The 21,634-nt window shown below is 41.6% G+C and overlaps 1 protein-coding gene across 3 annotated transcripts in view; it reads right to left on the reverse strand.

Annotated features, from left to right (window-relative positions):
• klhl29 (kelch like family member 29) overlaps positions 1-21,634 on the reverse strand; it is a 222,630-nt gene that overhangs the window by 194,901 nt on the left and 6,095 nt on the right. The window contains exon 2 of one of the 3 annotated variants that reach the window (XM_030047293.1): positions 12,895-12,963. The exons of 1 other annotated variant lie outside the window; for it this stretch is intronic. The gene's annotated coding sequence lies outside the window, so the exon portion shown is untranslated. Of the gene's footprint in view, positions 1-12,889; positions 12,964-21,634 lie in introns of all 3 variants that reach the window. One more of the 3 variants, XM_030047295.1, reaches the window with a different exon arrangement.

The following is a 21,634-nucleotide window of genomic DNA, read 5'->3' on the forward strand; positions in this document are numbered from 1 at the left end:
CCAGCGTTGCCTTCAGTATGAAAGCCATTAGAGTATAAAGCGCCACTGTGAGCCTGCACTTTGATCCTTGACTTGTAACTGAAGGAGAGAACAAGCTGACAAGTTTTAAATCCAAAGACCCTTTGTGGGTGTTGTGACTCCCATCTACAGACTGATGGGAGTCGATTGTTGGTGTCAAATGTGATGGCTACACTGGCAAATCGCTGCACATACAAATATATACTACCAACAGACCAATACAGGCATGAATATAAATGAAGCCATTTGAAAAGCAATGAAAAGATCATCCTAATAGAGCCTTGTCATCATCTCCGTCCCTAGATACCGCTGGGTTTTTTCCAAGCGGCTGTGGCCTTGCATGCTGAAAAAGAAGCCACTCAACAAGCTCATCTTCAAAATCTGTTTACCAGGATGCAGGGTAGCAAAAGGGGAAATTTGACTCACAAATTCAACCAAGGAGTGTTCATGTCAATGTCTCCCAATCTGATTGCTTTGGCATTCACATGTGAATAGGATTTGGAGTGCAAGGCAAACACTGACAGCGAGCTGCAGATGGTGCTCCAGTGCAAAAGTGACTGAAGAAACCGTTGCAACCAGACATGCTGTGGCTAATCAACATGAGAGAGGGGCCGGGCCGCGTCTGTGTGTCGGGTGGGGTAGACGGCACGATAAAACAATGTGGCAGAGGCACCTGTGAAATTCCCTCAGCCTGGACTTCTGCTCTCCACTCTGGGTGTGACAGTGCTGTCACGTTAGGGGAAATTTCAGTATTACTATTGCAAAAGATTGAACTTAATAGTGAATTTTATGAGTGTTCAATACTTTCGCCAAGTGTGTTCCGCAAGCTGAGATTCCATTTCAGCATCAGCTCCCCAAGGTGCAGGCTAAATGTGCGAGCCGGAATAGCTAAAAGAAGAAGAAGGATTGGGATAAACAGAGCCTCAGTCTGGCTCTTGACAGTGGACTGCAGCAGTCATCACATTATTCAATGGAGCCAAAAGGCTGAAAACATGGCAACAGCATCAAACAGTCTAGCACATGTTGAATTGAATCCAATTCAATATAAAAGGCTGACAGAACTGGTTGCAGGAGTCAAATATGGAACTAGTTTGTTTACCGAGTGGACAAAGCGGACACTGACGCAACAAAACCCCCCGGGCAAAAGCAGCTAGTAGGCTGTTTAAGTTGAAAGAGGTAAGATATTGCATGATGTCTTTCCTTGCTTGCAGTAGTGCCACAGATACTGAACATAATACAGTCGAAATCCTGGCATTGTGAGAACACCGGGGTGTGATGTGCACAACAAATGAAATCGACTAGAACGGAGCTGTTATGGAGACATGTAAAAATCCTACGACTAGCTGAGAAACTGTGAATGAGAAATGTTCCTTTTTGAGTCAAAAGCTTATTAGCACCAAACTTGGATTCGGTTTTAACAGCAATACCCTCAGATCTATAAAATCTGGGCAGTGCTCCCGTGAACAGCAGTTCCAAAACAATGGGCCTCATGCTGCCCAGAGGGTCTTGCTTCTGTTCGGCTCCCCAGACCCTCCAAATCAAACAGTAAGGGTGACAGCTGGACTTTCACTCTGCACCACGAAGAGAAGCTCCGCTTGGACCGTCTTGGAATCTAGGACCGCGGGCCAAAAGACACAAGATTAGAGCCCACCAGGGGATGGAGATATTCTAAGAAGCCTTTGACTGGGCTTGCACGTGGGAATCAGCAGACTGTTAGCTATGGCTTCCAAATGTTCCTTTACGCCTGAGTCCGAGGGTGTTAATACCACATCGAGGTACTGACTGAAGTCTTTGCAACCGAATTACAACGAGCACAACTCGAGGCAGACGACGAGGTGTGCGCCGTTTTTCCAGGCCATGAAAAAGAGGCATCTTTGTGCGGAAGCAAATGGAGGGCAATGAGGCTGGAATGACAACCTGCAGGAAGGTTCTTACTCTAATGCCTTCTCCAGCTGCTTCACCTTCGCCTTATTGTTCCACTGTGCCTATCTGAGGAGGACGGGAGGCCATTTGAACACAGCCTAGGCTGGGGCCGGGGCAGCACACCTTGGCCCTCACATGCTCCATTAAACTAGGAGCGGGGGAAAGTATGAGGTCTTGACAGTTCCTGGCTCAGAGCCCTGCCGCTGACACAATTACTAGCCCCTTGTCCCTCGTCCATGCTTTGCTGCCTTGTTTAAAATGGTTGCCTGTAGCCACTGCTGTGGAAGTAAACAACAGGGAAGCTGCAGCCAAGAAGACAAAGCCTCCAAAACAGAGAAGAAAAAACAAATCCTGTCATTGGCCTATTATTTATTTATTTATTTGTTTGTTTGTTTTAAGTGTGACAATTTGGAGGTTAGGTTAGAGGACAAATTTGAGAATCTGGTCCCATCCTTCAGCAGCCCATTACCACTGCCCATGTGTATGTATTAGCGCATAGCATTATATAATAACAAGATTGTAAATTAGTAATGTTTTGGTGCTGTAGAGCTATTTGAATAGCAGAGGATGACACAGATATGCAGACAACGGGACAAATGGAAAAATGCATCCTGACAGCAAACACAGACACACAAAGTCATATTCAGAAAAATTACATTTTTTTTTTTTTGGAGGCAGTGAACGGTTGGTCTGCGCTTCATCCCCGACGCCCACCTAATACTGTCCCTTCTCCACAGACTCCAATGTGCCTAGTCTCTCCAGCCAGCGGACTGTCTGCCAAGCAAAACTGGAAGTGAAAAATAAGTTTCATCTTTAAAAATACTTTGTTATGCAAAACAACTTGACAGTACAACTGAAAATAAATTGAGGCAGTGATTGATTTGAGACAGAACCCCGCAGTGCGGTGGCCGCAATGTCCAGGAGGCATTTCATTTTCCAGACTTCATTAATTAAATTTTCCAAACAATTTTACCAGCTAAAAAGCAGCAATATGCAGTTAATTCAAACTCTGCCAATGGCATGAGTGTTACAGTTTACTCTGTCACACTAAGCCATGTTGTTTTTTATGAAACAACTGAACAGTATGCAGGCTATTTTTTTCTTTTTAGCAGAATTTGACCATTTTACTACATTTATGATCAAATCTAATATATGTAGATTATATTATATTAAACTATGCATGCTATAGGAAAAACAAATAGCACAGGGTATCGGGTTAACAACCTTAGACAGCTGACAAATCTTCAGCTTGTCTGGATTCATTTAGTCAGACATAAAGGTGCAGAGACAGTCAAAAGACGGTGGACAAAGAAGATCCTGTATTACCTGAAAGGAATATGAAAGTTAATTCTGGCAAGCCTATTTCCCAGGCCCAGAATAGAGCAGGGTGAATAAATGATTATAAAATCCACCTCCAAAAAAAAAAAAAAAAAAAAAATGTGGTTCTGATTGGATTAATCCAAACCCGGGTCATCTTGGAAGAAGAAACAATGTCTCTTTTTCATTTTCCAATGTTCTTGTTCTAATTGAGCGGGACCTGAAGGGTAAAACAAGGGGAGAGGGAAGAGAGAGAGAGAGAGAGGGAGAGAGGGAGAGAGAGAGGGAGAGAGAGATCAGGGAGACAGACAGCCTCCAGTCAGCTCTAGCAGTGGGGCCTTGCTGACCTAGATCCAGGCTGAGTGGGGATGATATTAGCAAAGCAATTAAAGGAGATGACACCCGTCAGGCAGGGTCGGACTGACAGGGATAGCAGTCTCTGTCTCCCTCTCGCTCGTGCATGTTCTCTCTCCTGCTCCTGTAATGGCTATTGATTTTTCACAACCAAAACAAGAGGCCATCTCAGCCCAGAGGTGGGAGAATTGGTAAAAAGATGAAAAGTTAAATAAAAAAAAAAAAAAAAAAAAAAGAAGGGAGGGTGCAACAGATAGGCACGCGTGGACAGGATAGGCACATTGTACGAGCTGGATCACTGGCTCACAGGTTACTGACCTTGTCAGCTCGTTGCTTGGATATGCTGAACTTGCTGTAGGCATGTCAAAAACTTCATTCCCCAGTGATGATAGGGGAATATGATTTTTTTTTTTTTTTTTTTGGGCAAAAGTCACTCCATTTTTTGCTTGGCGGATATGGAATGACAATATTTGGAAGACAGCGAGGAAATTTTAACTGTTTTCTGTAAACTGGGGTACGGATGATGGAGGATGAATAATAAAAGTGCAAAGAGGAAAAAAAAGTAGATAGAATGCATCAAGAAGTAAAAAAAGCATATCTATCATTTATTTATCATTTCATGCCTCTTTGCACCGTTTCTTTGTTCAAATAGTTATTATTTCAGCATAGGCAGGTGCCTTAAAAGGGTAAAACACTGATTTTGCTATCAGAATCAGAGGATTCAGAATGTTGGAATCTCAAACATGACATATAACAGTCTGTGTTTAAAAATGTCCAATGTCACGAGATGTTATTTAGAGCACTGCAAAAAAAAAAAAAAAAAAAAAAAAAAAAAAAATCCATTTTAACAAGTAATTTAAACTCATATTCAGGCTTAAAAATTTAATTAAATATGTATTTTTTTTAATATTGGTGGGTTGATCTGCCTTATTTCAAAATAATTAGATTTTATTTCAGAAAAATTGCTGAAACAAGTGCACCTGTTCAGATGGAGATTTTTGCAGTGGAGAAGCAGGCGCATCATGACTTACCTAACCAAGATGTTCTCAGATCAGATGTGAGTGAACCTCAGTCTCAAACAAAATGAGGGGAGGAAGAGGAGAATGACAGATGCGCACCAACCATCACAGACAAAACGAGATTACGGGAAATCTCATAAAAACATATTGCAGTGCGTCTGTGTTAAAATAGCCCACGAACAAATACATCCAAATCAGATTTACAGCAATTACAGCAGACAGAGCCACTTAAATCACCAGACCATTCAGCTGTCACAGTGCAGTGCATGCGTCGCTCTGTCCCAACATGCACTGCTCCAGGCATGCAATTCAGCGGAGTTGTGTTCAACATTTCTCCCTTAATGTGATCTCATACGGTGGCCATGAGATTGACAAAAATGGCAGAAGCTGAAAGTCAAATCAAATATCATGACATATTGGACTGAGAGGCGTGATATCAACATTGTGACAGTACTGTAGGGATGACTGCTGCTGTCTTCACAAAATATCTGCACGATGAGATGTTTGATGAAAAAAAAAATTCTTCCGTAATGTGGACATGATGGCCAATCAGGTAACGCCAAATAAGAGAACAGCTACAACAGTCTAATACATTCAGAATATTGCATCTCTTTACTGTAATGCAACCTTTAAAACCGGGAAAGGAGAAAAATATCATCTATATCACGAGATTACAGCATCCAAAATCCCAGATGATACCTTCTCACATATCACGATATTGATGTATTGCCGTGCCCTATTGACACGATGATAACATTTTATAACACACTGTCAATGTAACCAACATTTTAAAAATCAGGATCTTAAATACAATCTACACAACAATTACGACGACAAGACAACTTCAAAGAGGAGTTAGGTTTTTCTATATAGTGTTTACAGAGGTATTTCATGGTTTCCTTTCATCAGACTGTCTAGCCAGAGAAGGTCACAGAATATATGGATTAGAGTGCTTCTCTTTCAACTGCTTTGCAAAACGGAGAACACCAGCCCGTCTGATACGTGAAGTACACTTCAGAGAACGTGACAAGCGTCTTTCTTGGCACTCACTGAATACTGCACTGCTTTCCTGCTCAGCTTCTCTATTCCAGTTTTTTTTTTTTTATATATATATCAGCAAGAGTTTCTGGTTCAATCTCAAAATCAATTTTACAAGCTGCACTTTCATTTTTCAGTTTACAACGTTGAGGCAAAGAAGCGGAGTTGAGTAAGCAGCTAAGCTGATGAGAATTTTGATTTGATTTGATTTTTTTTTTTTTATTTTGAGCACCGGGAGTGCAGAGAGTTAACTCTGTGCGCTGATTTGTGCTCCTTGAGCTGCTTCGAGCGCGTTGGAAGAAGCTTCGGAGGCAGCGTTTTGTAAAGACACATATGGCGCAGGAATGTACATTCACTAGTCTGGGGCAACCCCCTTTATGCCCCTACAGAATCCGCTTGACATCTGCATTACACATGTGTCCCCATCCATAAAACTGCATGAGGAATCTTTTAACAGTGCTGCACGTGCACAAAATGGACAACTGATTGATCAAGAGGAGCAATTACTGGCGGTGCTTCTTCACTCCATCATCAAGCTGCAGACGAAAAAAAAAGAAAAAACATTTTGAAGGCTCTGGCCAAGATATCTAAGTGTGTCTGGTCGAGCTTAATGCATAACTGTAGGTGATCTGTAGTATTCCAGGAATCACTCGACTACTTAATGTCTGTATTAGCTCTCTCATCTCTGTTTAAAGACTTCAGCAATAACCATTCAGATAAATGACGGCATACTCTCAAATCCCTGTTTCAACGGAAAATATAGTTATAGTTTTTCTCTGCCTGCAGCATACAGGCCAACCTTGGCACCTTAGTCACGCTTGTGAACAGCAGTGGAAAATGCCATAAAACATCTGAGACATTTCTCTACATATGTAGGATAGAGATATGTGTCGTAATGAGTTGCACTCTGCAGATGGCTATTAAGGCTTCTGTCAACATTAGGGAGATATTCAAATAATACTTTGGCAGATGATACTCACAATTAATTCAGAGTAAATTTTCAAGCAGACCCGTTGACCACGGATGATAAGATGGTACATTTGAATTCTTTGATAAGAGTCTCTGTTGGGAAATTAATTTCAGCAGTGAACATTTGGTTGTTAGAGAGCGGTAATGTAATGAAGGTTAAAAAGGAGTTTTCACGCCAGGCAAGGAAATTGCTTTCTTTCAAATGTTTCTTTGTCAATCTGACAGAGGCTGGAGCGGATGACCATGACTATTCACAATGTCAATGTTTAAACTGATGCTGGACAAAGGATTGCTGCACTGAGCTACAGCTTGATTCAGAGGGAAAAGGAAGAAAGATCATGTCTTGTCAATTCTTCCAAACATCTTGAGTCAACTGAAAAGGAAAATGTTCAGTCAAATTCAGCAAGCAAAGTACAGCAAGGAATAGCAATGAGCTTTTTTTTTTTTTTAAATCAGGATTTCAGGTACAGTTCTGTGTTTTATATGTGCATCTTTGCACCATCTGTGTAGATGCTACCCTCCAACGCACACAATATAGCGTCAGCCAGGTAAACAAAGACAAAAAAAAAAAAACAAAACATAATATAACCCAGCTGCTTTCATAGAGGTTATTGTAGAGTATCAAAAAGGTGAGAACAGAACAGAACAGATGAAGAAAATAATGAAATAAAATAGCTGAAAGGATGAAATTACTTCTAACCCTGTTCCTGGAGCACAAAGCTTTCTAAAGTGATGCCCGAGCTCGGCGCTGCTCATGATGTCAGGTGAAACAATATGCCTTGTCTGCACTGATAGCCATCTTACAATATTATGGATTTATTATGGGCCACTAATGAGCCACTGTATGCCTTGAAATATGGATCACGCCATCATGCCTCTCCAGAGTGGTATACTTGCAGTATAAAAATCAATATAGTATCAAGATGCCCAGGGAAAGCTCAGGTGGAGATATTCTTAAATAAGACAGCTGACATGACAGACATACCAGCGCTCTGAAATGGCAAAGCCTACTGCTTGATATCACTGGTCTGCAGGACATCCTCACCAAAGGGGAACTGAAGGTTTAGCAGCAGAGGGCTCAAGCAAACCATGGCTGACAGGATTTCTTGGTTGGATAGATGGATGGACGGACAGCTGGTGATGCTCAACATTCTTAAGCTTTCTCTTTGCCTTATGTCAAAGCATTACACTCACAGTCACCCAGTGAACCACCCATCCAAGTGCATTTAAGGATTTTCAAAGGGGCAATAAAAAAAAAATATATTTTTTTAAAAATTTAATTTATGATATTTGACTGTGAAATTGTTTTGCGGAAAAGGTGTGCTTTCTTAAACTCTCTAAAAGTATTTATTTATCAGAGCAGCATATCATGATCCCATCAATAAATAAACACTACGGTTGAAATGGTGTGGGTTTTTTGAGTTTTTGAACACAGAGTTTCTTTCCATTGGATGACAAGTGACATTTTCATATTGGTTAAAAAAAAATAAATAAATAAAAAATAAAAACATTCTTTTCGCAGTAGAGAGGCTCAAATGGAGCTGCTATCAAAACAGTTGATAGCAGATACATGAAAGCATAAACAAAGAAGCTTTTAAAGACACCAGGAAATTGCCCTCTTGCTTCCTTTGTATTTCCTGTTTTGACAGACTACTGGGCCAGGGGACAGGCCAAACGTGAAGAGCGATTATTACAAAGTTAACCAATAGGATATCACTTGAGGAGAGGAACGCAATTCTGCCGGGATGGGTGGAATGTGGAGGGATTGTTGGAAAATTTTAAAGGGATTTTGTTGGCTGAACTTAAATTTACGCCTACACATGCAACATGAGGTCACAATTAAATATGCATTTTTGTCCAAGAATTAAAAGTAATGGTTGTCTCACTGGGACTTTAAAATTGGCATCATTAAGACAGCGATGTACATGACAGTGATGACATCAGGTCTGGCTTATACCGACCTAATAGCAAAGTGGAGCAAGTATCATCCTGTTGCATGGTGGAGAGTGAGCACATCGTGGCTGACACATACGTCATTCAAAATGTAGAAGAGGCTACAACCTGCTACATGATTAATGACTGGTAAATCCTGTGCTTTTCTCTTCTTGCTTAAAATGTGTCTTATGCTGGCATGCAGTCCTTAATGGCAGCTAAAGGAGCCAAGTCGACACTGATGCCACTGCTGATTGCGCCTGCATGCCCATTCACAGATATTAGGCTCAGTAGCCCAGATGAGATCCCACGTTGTGACCCCTGCTGTGAGCCTGCACCCCAGGGGGGCTGGAGTGTATGTGTATGTATGTGTCAGCCTCTTGGGATTCTATGGTCCTTTAACCACCACCCGACCTCCCGCGGTGCCCTATGTCTTAATCACTCTGGGGGCGTGTGGGAGACAATGCTTCACCATTTGTGTGACAGCAATATAACCGGGTAAGTGTAATCGCGCAGCCAAATGTCTGCGAATGTGTGTCTGCCATTGCTGCATTTATGTTTATGTTTTACCGCTGTTGTGGTCTGGCAACAGCATGCAAATGTGATTCAAAAACCGAAAGAGTAGGAAGTCATTTTATCATTATGGCAGTGGGTGCACTGCCGGTGACAGAGGCCACCGCGTGAATGGCACCGCGAAAGCTGGTGAACGCCTGACCTTGATCCTCACTTTCCCGTCCCCCTCCTTCTTGATTGCTCTCGGCCACACAGCCTATATCAGGCATGCACCTCATGGCGGCCAGGTCAGAGGTCGCATCATTAGTAGCGTTACTTTTCTGCTTAGCACACACCTTTACCCAAGATGACCCACATCATTTTCTGTCTTCACAGCTAAGTACCTCAACTGAGCCTCATCTAGTTAAATGCTCTTCTCAAGGGTGCAGCGGCACCTTTCTCCCTCTGTCAGCAGGCAAGGACAGCGAGCCTTCTCGCCTTAATGGTGGCAGGTGGAGGTTTCTCTCCAGCTTGATCCCAAAGCAGGATTTTCACAAAAGGGAGCAACATTATGGTTCAGTGGCTGGCACTGTGGTTTTGAAGCAAGAGTGCCCTGGATTTTAATCATAGCTCCGGTCTTTTTCTGTGTGCAGTTTGCATGGGTTTCCTTTAAGTGCTCCAATTTTCTCCCAAAGTCCAAAGACATGCAAGTCTCCACTGATTACTCTAAACTGTGTGTTAAACTGTCAACCTGTTCCTCCCAGTGCATGCTGGGATAAGCTCCAGCCCCCTGCAACCCACGACTAGGAATAAGTAGGTAGAGAAAACAGATGGATGGATGGATTTTAATACATATGAATATCAGAGGTAAGTGGCAGGAAAGAGCAGGGGATGATATGCATCACCGTGACTGAAACTTAACATTGCGAAAATATTTTTATGCCTTTATCGGTTCACAGTGAGCCTATCCATTAGGCAGAGAAAGGGCACAGCCACATAAACTAATTATGTTGTGTTCTCTTTTTTTTTTATTAGTGTATGACTATAATGAGTGCAATGAATCAATGCTGTATGTACACATTAATTCCACCGAGGTAAACAAAACCATTTGAAAAACAGTATTAAATATTGGGGTAATTTCGATGTTGCCTAGGCCAGCAGCGCAATCACTGAACTAGAGAGCACCCACAAAAAGACATGTAATCCTGTATAACTGAACGTTTCATAAAACTAATGGAGAGTGATGTAGGTCTATGTTCATGGTCTTGTTGACTAGGATACATTTGAAACTATTAGATCACTTAGAAAAAGGTGACCACTTGATTTGATTAGTATTCACTGGCAGGGATGAGTCACTGCACACGCTGCACTATAATTAACTGTCCTCCTCAAGAGGAGAGGTGTAGCTTTCTCTCTCATCAGCCGCTGTAAAGCCCCCTGCGGTCCTTTAGCCACTGCCACCTCCACCCTCCCTGCCCAAATCAACACAGCAGGTGGGCCGCCGGCTGATGGCACCTTTGTCTGAGCGGCTCTGTCTGCAACCAAGAGACCGGTTTTCGGCCTCGCAGGAGCTTGTCATCTATCATTACGCGAGGCAACCATGAGAATGATTCCAGCAGACAGCTCCTGCTTACCGTCTGGGGGCCCAACGTAAACAGCACACTGCCAGGCAAACAAGGGTGATGATGACCATTACTTTCCAAGGTATGCGGCACAAAAACAAAAAAAGAAAGCATTACTGTTTTGTGTTCCGGCAGCAGCTCTGCAGCAGGAGGCAATGATTTATTTTTGATCAGTTGTGCTCATGATTTCTCTGCAAAGCTCTAAACAGATCGTATCCTTTGTTCTTTTCATTTGAGCCCGACTGATACTGGGTTTTTATGGCCAATTTTGAGCCAGTATTTTTTTTTAAGACATAAAAACACTCCCTTATTAATCAAATAGCTGTGATGAAGATATGTACTGAAGACAGGATGATGAAGATATATAATGAAGACTTGATATTCCTCTGTTCAATAATAAACTTCTTAACTTCTTAGCACAATCCGCACCACCATCTGCTCAGCTGTGATACACTGCTCTGCCAACTCACTGCTATACAAAGTATAGTAAACAATAAAGGCTGCTGGACAAACCAATGATAACACTGTTTTAAAATTAAACAAAGTGCTTTTCAATGCAATGTGTACAGGATTCTTTTTTTAAACAAATTGGCCAAAACATACGCCAATACTGATGTGTAATGTTGTGTAATGTCTGCTATCCGCAATGAGCCAATATTGGCTAATAATATTGCATTTGCTTCTAATGCTAATCAACTTATTTCTACAATTTTAGTGACTCAAGTGGCATTTTCTAGATACTAGTGGACTGAGCGTCTTTATTCTACCTGGATTCAACGTATTTATTCTTGGACCAGAAAAATTCCTGAAACTGCATTTGAAACAAGAGGGATTATCTTATCCCACTGGCAGATTTTTTTCCCCACTTGGTTTAAGAAAAAAACAGGTTTTAGACTTAATATGATCAATATGAGACTGAAACACTTCTGAAGATGGAGGCTTTTGCCATATGTTTGGAGCACTTTAGTCAAACTCTGGAGGATTTACTCCTCCAGTGCAGTTCGTGTGGGAAAATGAGAAAAATGCCATTCACTCGGGTGACCGTGCAGGAATGGGATTTGTTTCGAGTCCCGCAGGCATCGTGAGCCTCAGTGGACTAAACACAAAAATGGACTTTTCCACTGTGATACAGACTGAAGGAAACAAAGTGCGAGTCCAGTCACACCCTGAGGCTTTTTAAATATGGCGACAGGACTAATTTCCCACACCGTGAGAAGTGAATGTATCGTGGCCCATCGCAGCTCCGGACCGGGGAGGCCATGATGTGAGCAGCCACACAGGCCATTGACCAAACAGCAGAGAATGATTCTGCACCTGAAGCCTCACAGTGAGGGCTGGACCCCAGCAAAGAGCACACATAATGAGTCGTGTTAATCAGCGATGTACTGACCCGAGACGGGCACCGCCACAAGTAACACACACTGGCTCACACACACACGCACAAAAGCCCAACCCCCCATGTGCCTCTGGGGCCCAGGCCTGGTCACCTCACTCAGGGATCAAAGGCAGTGTGTCGTTTTAATCAGTCCTCTCAGTGGGTAACCCCATTAATTCAATTCTATTTCATCAGCGGTGAGCAGACCACAAGAGGGGTCTGAACATTCCTGGGGTCCCTCAGTCCAGGAGTAATCCTATCTCTTAATGACCCGAGATCAGACTCTAACCCCGTAATTGCTTGGTGACTGAGTTTTTGCTTGCTTATAGAATTGCCGCAGCTTTTCAGGAGGAGAACCAAAGACAGACGTAGGTCATTTGCTGGACACGACGGGGAAGTCAAGCAGAATTAATGACGCCATGAATCAAATAAATCAAGAGAATCAACCCCCCGCTAAACCAGGCCAACACTAGAGAAACTAATGTACACATACAGAGTGACCTGTACCAAAGGATCAAGGATCTCAAATTAAGCCTGATTAAAAAAAAAAAAAAAAAAAAAAAAAAAAGCAGCAGAAAATAAAGTAAAATAAAATAAAATGTGTTGGACATTACATTTGATTTTGCAATATGTTAATTTTTGATAGACAAATATGACAGGAAAATTTGCAGGCAATGGTCACACAACAAAAGCTACAATAAAATAATGAGGCAGCGTATCGCCTGCTCACGCTTCATCGTTTCTTTTGTATCAGCCTGTGTGGTTTGTTTTTCTGTGGCATAATGAAATGTTTATTGGGACATGAGATAATGAGCGTCTTGATATCTTACCGTACCTTTGGTCTCTGGTGGATGGGGATGCTCATCACAGACAAATTAGATCTTTTGAGTATTGCCGTCTACACCTGCGAAAACAATAACAGCAGCACTGGTGAATAAGGTGAGGTATTTACGCTAAAAACGAAATGAATCTTTCCAAATCTCTGGCCCCTATCATTGCCATGCAACGCCATCTCTTCGAGGCTTCACTTCCACTCGACAAAACAAAAAAAAAAAAAGAAAAAAGAAAAAAAAAATCACTGCTGTGAGATGGCAGCGATGTCAATCAAGAGATTTATTAGTGTAATCTCTGGTCCGCAGAACAGACAAATCACTCCACGGAGAGGTGTGTTTCTGTAAAAGACCTATCAATAACCAACACTCCAACTGTCCTGGGAGCACATTAGAGGTCAATGCCAGATAAGACTCCAGCGTAAAGGTCAACGTGAATGCATGGCTGGAGTCGGAACATGCACTGAGGGAGCGGTGGCAAACGATAGTCTGAGTGCACACACACACACACACACACACACACATATGTATATATAAAAATATATATATATAAAAGAGAATCAACAATTAATGCTGCATCCAAAATTGATCGCACTGCTTTTTTTAGACGACAACAAAACAAGAGGGTTTGTTTGGTGGATGGCACTTCAAAGACTTCCATTGTCGGGCGCAACAACGGTGCTGGTGTTCGTAAACAACGACCTTATGACTCCACCACAGTGGCAGCCTTTGAAAGTCACCACAGTATGATCTGAGCCATGACATCATCTCGCTCCGTGTGTGTGTGTGTGTGTGTGTGTGTGTGACAGAGAGACACAGAGGGAGAGAGCAAGAGAGAGAGAGAGAGAGAGAGAGAAAGTGTCTGTGCCTCTTGAGTCTGTGTATTGTCCAAGGGCTAAATCAAAACAGTATTAAGAAAGAAATCTGCACCTTGATAGAAACCCTAAAACACAGTGAATTAATACGAGGGAGAAAAATAATCAGTGTAGCAAATGAAAAAAACATTCCTAAAGAAAAAAATTCAACCTATAACCGCCGGCCACTGGCAAGCACCTTACATTTATATCATTTTGTTGTTTGCTGGTTCATTTTTCGTGTCGTCATGTTGAGCTATTCCCAGCGCGGCTACAATGGGGTTTGATGTGAGACAATTTTTTCAGATGTCCTCGACTCCAACAGTAAACATCAGGACTTGGGCTGACAGTGCCTCAGAATCAAAGAGCGAGGGCTTCTTTCTCTATTCCACCATCAACCGCACAGGGGGAAATGCATCACAGAGCAGAAAGAGATGCCACTTTCCCCGCCGACGGCAGCGCCAGCCGACCAGAATGCATTGCAGCCGCACCTCGTCATTTTGCACAACAGCTGCTCTCTTCTCAACTGGAAAACCTCCTGCTTTTGGTATCAGCATTGTTTCTGTTATTGTTCTCCTCGCTTGCGGCTAAAAACCCGTCGCTGCGATGCACGGGCACAGTCAGGCCCAGTCTCCAGAGGCTGTCCAAAGCCATCCTGAGAAATAATTAACTAACTGGAGAACAAACAGACGAAGCCGGATGAAGTGGAGGGAAAATACATGCATCAGAAAGATTAATTAGGAGACTTTTTTTTTATTTATATCACAAAATAACTCCTCAACTTATCAAACATTATAATTTGGTGATATGTAAGGTTCAGTGAAATTTTTTCTTTATCGTTCAAAAGCTGTTGTAATAAGACAGCTGTGTGGAATTACTTCTTTTGTGCAAATACTATACATGCCAATCATAACACACAGTCCTCGTCTCAAAAGGAATGTTAAACACAGCTGAAAATATGTATTTTCTTATTTAGTATTATTCCTAAGTACACTCTTCATCATCCACCAAGATTTGAGAGCTACTCAAAGTCTCTAACTGTAATAAAAATTCGTTTTAGTCTGGGAAAAACAACCCAAAAGTCCAGCAAAGTGAAAATATTCTGTTTGCTGGGAGTGAAATAGCGACAGATTTTCCTCGCTAGCGTTGCTGTGGAGCTCAGTTGTTAAAAGCCTGCACTTTGGAGGCTTGTAGCTGAAGAGTTGATGTGAGAAAGTCCATAAGTGTTGCCGATATTAGATTGGGGAGATATTTTTGGGGGGCAAAATGGTGGATTTGTGTTGAGGAACAGCACAAAACTGACCTTTTTGAGATGTTTTCTACGCCCAATAGTGAAAAAACCTGTGAAAATTACATATTTTGGCTTACCATCACTTTAAGGTTTAGAGAAGAGGGGTTGTGACTCAACTGCACAGACCTGCAGGGAAAATCTGACTCCCACCATGTTTTTTGGGAGAGGAATTCAACCCCCCGGCTGACCGCTGAGGCCTGTGGCCGTTCACACGTACGAGTGTGAGTGAGTGGCCATCTGCAAACCACTTGTGATTACACGCGTTTTATCCCCAGCTCATGATGGGCTGTTACATATTTCTGTCTTTCCTCGCTTCTCCTGTCCCTCATCATGGTCCACCGCCAAAAAGTGATAAAAATTCTTGACAATTGTGGACCATCTGCTTTCCTTAAAAATAACATACTGATGATATAGACAGTTCTCAAAAAGGGGGCTGGAGGATAGCACTCTGTTTGAGGCAGTTGAGACAGGGAAACCTTTTTTTTGTGTGTGTGTTGAAACTCAACTATTATTGAATGCTCATTCATCACATTTTGCTGACTCTACTTCCAACTGACATACATCACGTTGGACTTAATAGTCTGTAGAACATGGTTTTGACTGGATTTTACCTTTAAGATGAAATATGGAGGATGAAGGCATATTTCTTCAGTCCACAAAAAAAAAAAAAAAACTGTCTGATTTCCATTATGATGATTGTGCAAGAATGGAAATAGCTACCTTGCCAAATCTTTCTCGAGGGGATGATAAAAGACAGTAGCTCACTGGTATAAAACCAATTCTTTCCACCATCAGTTTATGGAGCTAAAAAGTGTCTGCTGTCGCACCGAGAGGAAGTCAGAAAAAAAACTATTTTGACATATGGTTGTATAAGCAATATTATTAAAATTAATATAATGCCTACTGCTATATATTCATAGTTAAAACTGTAAAAGAAGCATTGCATAGCCTATATTATAAAAGTAATTACAATAACTGGAAAATGGCTAATATACTTTAATAGATCGTGTTCTGCTGTCACCTCTCTTTATCTTATGAAAAACTGAGATTAAAATAACCACAATGAGAGCAGATTTTCATTTGTAAACTGCTGTCAAACACTGAACAACACACAATAAAACACTTAATGTAATAGAAACTGAAAATAGTTTATGATCAGTGCTTATACTGAACAAGTTCTGTTTGGCAAGTGTGAAGACAAAATACTTTACTACCTCCTTTAGGCAGTGAACCATTTTTTAAAAGGTTTTTTTTTGTTACAAATCAAATCTCATAGGAAAATATGTGTATTTTGCCATGAAATTAGAGATGCTACATTACTGCACACAGTGCAAGATCATTAACTACTTCACTGACTTCTCTCTATGGATTTATAGTGCTCAAAGCTGGCATCTGCATATCGATAATAACCCACACACGGCCTGTGTCAAAAGTCAAGAGTGGATGGCATTTAAAATGAGAAAACGCCACGATAATTGAGCTGATGATTAGTTATCAAATATCAGTTGTTTGAGTGATAGATAGAGCCGAAATTCTAGACTCACGTCAAGAAAAAAAACACTGTGACACTTTATGAAATGTTTTCTGGGTACACTGCAGCACTGATGTGACATTATTCAAGGGAAAATGTTCAATTTATTTTGCTCAAGACGCCAGCTCCCCCATTCATGGGGTGTGCAGAAAAAAAAAAGTTGTAGCATGCCAATTATTGTAAACTTGTCAAAATGAACTCCAGCAATAAATCATCTATGTAATTATCAATTGATTGAAACAGCTATCTAAGTGTGAAACAGACTTGGAGGCATAATACATCAATTTTAATGGCGTTTCTTAATCAGAAAGCTCGGCAATCAGCAGAGACCAATTAGGGCCTGAGAGATAGAGACTCGCCATTAATAATCAAACTTGGCTGGCATCGCATTGGCTCCATTCTAAAGAGGCTGCTGGGGCCCGTTTTCAAGTGGACGTTTTTTTTTTTTTTTTTTTTTGGAGTGCACGCATTGTCTCAGGATTCAGGAACACATCAAAGATTTATGGTATGATCACAAAAAGGGACGAGTGACTGCACTCAAATCTGTAGGCAATTCGTGAGCAGCCTCATGTCACATTGCCAAAAGGACTATTGACTAGCTGCTCTAAGAGTTAAAGGATTTTTCCCGTAAAAATCCAAAGGCTTCTTTTCCAAAAGGCCTGCATATTCACGTTCTGAGACGGGGGATGGATAGGCCTCTCTTGCTACGCTGGGAAACAGAAAAGCCTCTTTGACAAAGCTATAAAATTACACAAAGAGCTACGGGCACCCAGCAATGACTACAGATATCTTTACAATGGCACCTTCAGCAGAACTCTATTAACATTATGGTCAGTTTTTATCACGGCCAAATTTCTGTGTGTCTTTGAATACAAGGAACATCCAAACTGCTGCACATAAAATATACTAGCGGTACAGAGGCCAAGCTGAAACACTGTCCTTTATGTCTATTCAAGCAGGAGTTTACTTCACTGTGGTTTTCACTGTTCATTTCCTCAGCTACCGACACAAGCAATAATTGCTTGGCTTTCGAGTCCACACCGATGAACTGTAGGGATGTAAAGAGAAGTTAAGTAACCGTGGCTCCACTTGAACAGAGGCAGCAGGATGAGCAATGTCCTCGGAACTGCTATTTCATTTTTTCCCCCTATTCCCCGCAACTAATACCAATAGACACTTGTCCCTTTTTCATACTCATTAGTTTAACCCACTGCTAACATGCTTAAGTGAATGTGGCAACGTGCAATTTTTCACCATTCATCGCGTATCAGTGGCATAAGCTGGACAACCATCACACAGACAGCAAAAGTGCATTTTAGCAAGCAGTAAATAACAGCCCTTTTTTCATTTATCAACTATTTGCTGCCAGATGTTGTGCAGTAATTAGAAAACGCAATTAATGATCCTGGTCATTGTGCTCCAGGTATTTATACAGGGAAGGTCTACTGCCAAAGCGAATTAATCAAAGCTGAAGTGCATGCGTCATAACATTAGGCGGCTGGGCTGGGGCCAATGTTTGGTATGGCATTCTCCTGCATGGAAAAATACATGTCGTACCGGCTAATGCAAACATGCTGTAAATAAGATGCTATTATAGATTCACATCACACCACCTGCGAACACATGATTTATGTATCCTCTTAACTCAAGAGCCACCTTTCAACTTACACTGTTGGAGTATGCAAATTAGACATGACTGTAAGTCGCCGTTATGTATACTTGCATTAAGTGTGAACTATTTACATATTCATTCATCAATATACATACATGCATGATTTAGAGCTGCGCTGTTGCAGAGTGAGCCGAGCTCCAGACAAAACAGCATGGTTAGATAGAGAATGAGCGATACCCATCGCCAGCACTGGCAAATAACTTCATTCCCTGGTTTTCAAACCCAATCAATTTCAGTTATTCTTTATAATGATTAATGGTCATGTAATGATTCCAGCTGATTTGTGTGCAAGCCTGTTTGATATGAAATATTAGCATATTTACAGGGATGGCTTTGCTTTTGGTGAATGCCAATCAACAAAGTCAAAGACAAAACAGTCCACCATGCAATCACTGCAGCACCCAAATCAATTACTGTTGTGGTGTTGCGGCACCACTGAAATTATAGCAGCAAGCTCGGAGTATTTTTTTTATTTATTTATTTATTTATTTTTTATGCAATGGCTTATGACTTGTGGTCTGCTCACCCCTGTTGAAACAGAATTTGATCTCTTCTTGAGGCAATTCGAGGTCTGCTCACCCTCAAGCAGGGAGCACTGGGTTCCACCTCAGAAACGTCTCACCAGGCGTTTTTTTTTTTAAGGCCCACTTCTCCTCAAGGTAGATTCTCTATTATTCAATTTCAAATAAATTATTACATAACACACCCATAGCCTCCTAAGGGCCAGTACACTCTCAAATACTGTCTAGCATATTCTGCCTTTAAAAGCCCAGACATACCTAGAATAAATTTTATATTTCATTATAGATGATGTTTATTCCAAACTAGAGATAAGATAATAAAATACACCTTATTAAAGTGACTGAGGTCTATAAAGGAAATGCCAGGGGAGCTATGGCTGTCAGACTGTCGCACAGCAGAATTACTACAATAGCCAGGCTTAATGGGAGCCTGCATAAACAACTAAACATGGTGGTGGTGGTGACGAGCCAGAAGGCAGGAGAAATTTTCCATGTCCACCTCCCTCCCATCTCCTCCCCATACATGGAGCAACCTGCAGTGTCATCATGAGGGGCTAACAGGCTTAACCTGCCCCCTGTGGAGCCTCTCACCACACAGCAGGGTCAGAGCCTGCAGGGGCCTGGAGATGAAGCCTCGTCGGCCCCATTCCAAACCAAACCATCACCCCCCCATCCCCAAACATGGCGAGCGAATCTGAGCCGTTTGTGTGGGTATTAAAAATATGGTAATAGCTTCAATTTTTCCCCTCAAATAGGCTTGCTGGAGGTTTCAGCATGAAACCAAATATTTCCAAACGCAAGATGAAATGCCGATGGGTTGAGGCTATGGGTAAATTTGGAATTGGGTCCTTATCTGGTAAGTATGGCCCTTGGCCCTGGCTCTTGGTGTCAGCTTGCTCGCTCAAGGCCTAATGGGTCCCAGCATATTGTTGGGCAGCGTAGCCCTGGCTCTTGCTTCCAGCGAGGCGTGCAGTAGCTGTCGGGCTACATAGAAAATGTTAATGCCGCTATAACACCAACACGCGGCGCTAAACAACTTTTGCATCTCTCTTCAATAAGACCGGGAAATAAGAGCGGATCTACTCAAAGACACATTCTTAACAGGAAACATTATCAGTGGTGTTAATTTGCTTGTTTATTTTTACTCAAATGTATTTGTCATTTCCTACAGTATTTCTTCTGCAGACACAGTATCAACAGCAAATGTTGAACATGAAACACAACCTGTGAGAACTCATGCTTGCACTCAAGTTAAATACTTGTCACAACTGAAGTTAGTCTCTAATGTCACTGTGGTATAAATTGCTCTCAAAACACTATACTATACTATACATACAGCATTAGTTTGAATGTAAGCATGTAGCCTGTCTGTTGGTGCACCTGCATTTAATTATGCACTAAATGTAATGAAACGCAGAGCTTGGGAGCACTGATGAACATAGCCACAATGACTTGTTGTGTATAAATATAAAGTGAGTCATAAAAAAAATGTGCAGGTTAACACATCTGTAGGCAACTACACACTATGGAAAATACAGTTAATTAACCTGAGAAGTAATTATGGTGAACTGTGTATATTAATGAAGTGGTATTTTTGATCGGTTCAAAGCTCTCAGCACTCTGTAGGCCAAGTATCTGGACAAGTTTCAGATTTCAAAACCCTGCTTTAGAGGCTACAGGCGACTCAGTCTCCACAGCCTCAGAAGACTCAGGTTTTAGTGCGTTTTGAGCCCATTTTGGTCTCTGAACAGTGAAACTGCAGGCTTTTTAGCGATATGATACCAGCGTCACTGCCCCTTGAGCAACTGTGTTGGAGAGGCCAGCAGAAGAGACTGCCTTTCACAGTTCACTGATCTCTAAAGAGCTTGGGAACCACGGCGTCTGCTCATGGCCTTTTGCCCCATCTATATTAGCAAGCATATTACCCTTTGTAATAGTGTCTGACGCTAAATATTCAGCAGCATATTAATTCAAGATATCACTGCTACTAAAACTCAATAAGGAAGACATAAAGGAAGCAGAGGGAATGGGGCAAGACAGACTCAAGTGTTAGTGCGAATGAAAATTCGCCCTTCAAAAAATGTTTTTTAAAGCCACGAACAGAGCGGAAGGTACTGTCCTTAGAAAACAGTGCTGACCTTTTTCAGTTCTGAAGGATAATTCTTCCAAGTGGCCTGAGAGCCAGCATGTGAACCAGTTTAAATGTGAGAGTTCAACTGGGGAAAGTGTACACAGGCGTGAATGTGTCCAAATAAGAGCTACATTTCTCAACAGATAGAGACCCTTTTCCTTTTTTTCTGCACACAGATGCATCTTTACTGTAGCTGTGGTACTGCTAAATATGTTTTATTGTATCTTACTGTACGTTATTTACATTTGGCTTTCTTTTTTCTGGTATCTTATGGTTTTAATCTCTTACTTTGACTTCTACAGAGACAACTGTTGCAAATAAGCATCAGCTATAAAACACTGTGATACTTGCATCGGATAACTGTTCTCAGGTTATGTACACTGTGTCTGTTCCTATCAAATAGACCATAAATAATAAATAAATAACCACTGACAGAAGCCACGAAGCCAGGTCAGCATACAGTAGTCAGGCTTCAGTAGTCAGTCATCTCTGTGATAGCTAGCTACAAAAAAACTAACACAGGCCATTCTGGTTAATTGGTTTCACAAAGCTGGTTACCAACTGGCTCTGTTATGAGTATTTTCCAATCCAGCTATGGGCACAATCATATGAGGCGAGGTTTGTAACAAATGGGCAATCATAAGCAACATGGACAGATACAGAGCAGCTTATGAGATAAACAATAATATTGATCTTGGTGGGGAAATTAGGTTGTTGAAGCAGCTAATGTAACATGAGTCAGTGA

The sequence above is a fragment of the Myripristis murdjan genome, chromosome 24 (genome assembly GCF_902150065.1).
Source record: "Myripristis murdjan chromosome 24, fMyrMur1.1, whole genome shotgun sequence".
In the NCBI taxonomy this organism is placed as follows: domain Eukaryota; kingdom Metazoa; phylum Chordata; class Actinopteri; order Holocentriformes; family Holocentridae; genus Myripristis; species Myripristis murdjan.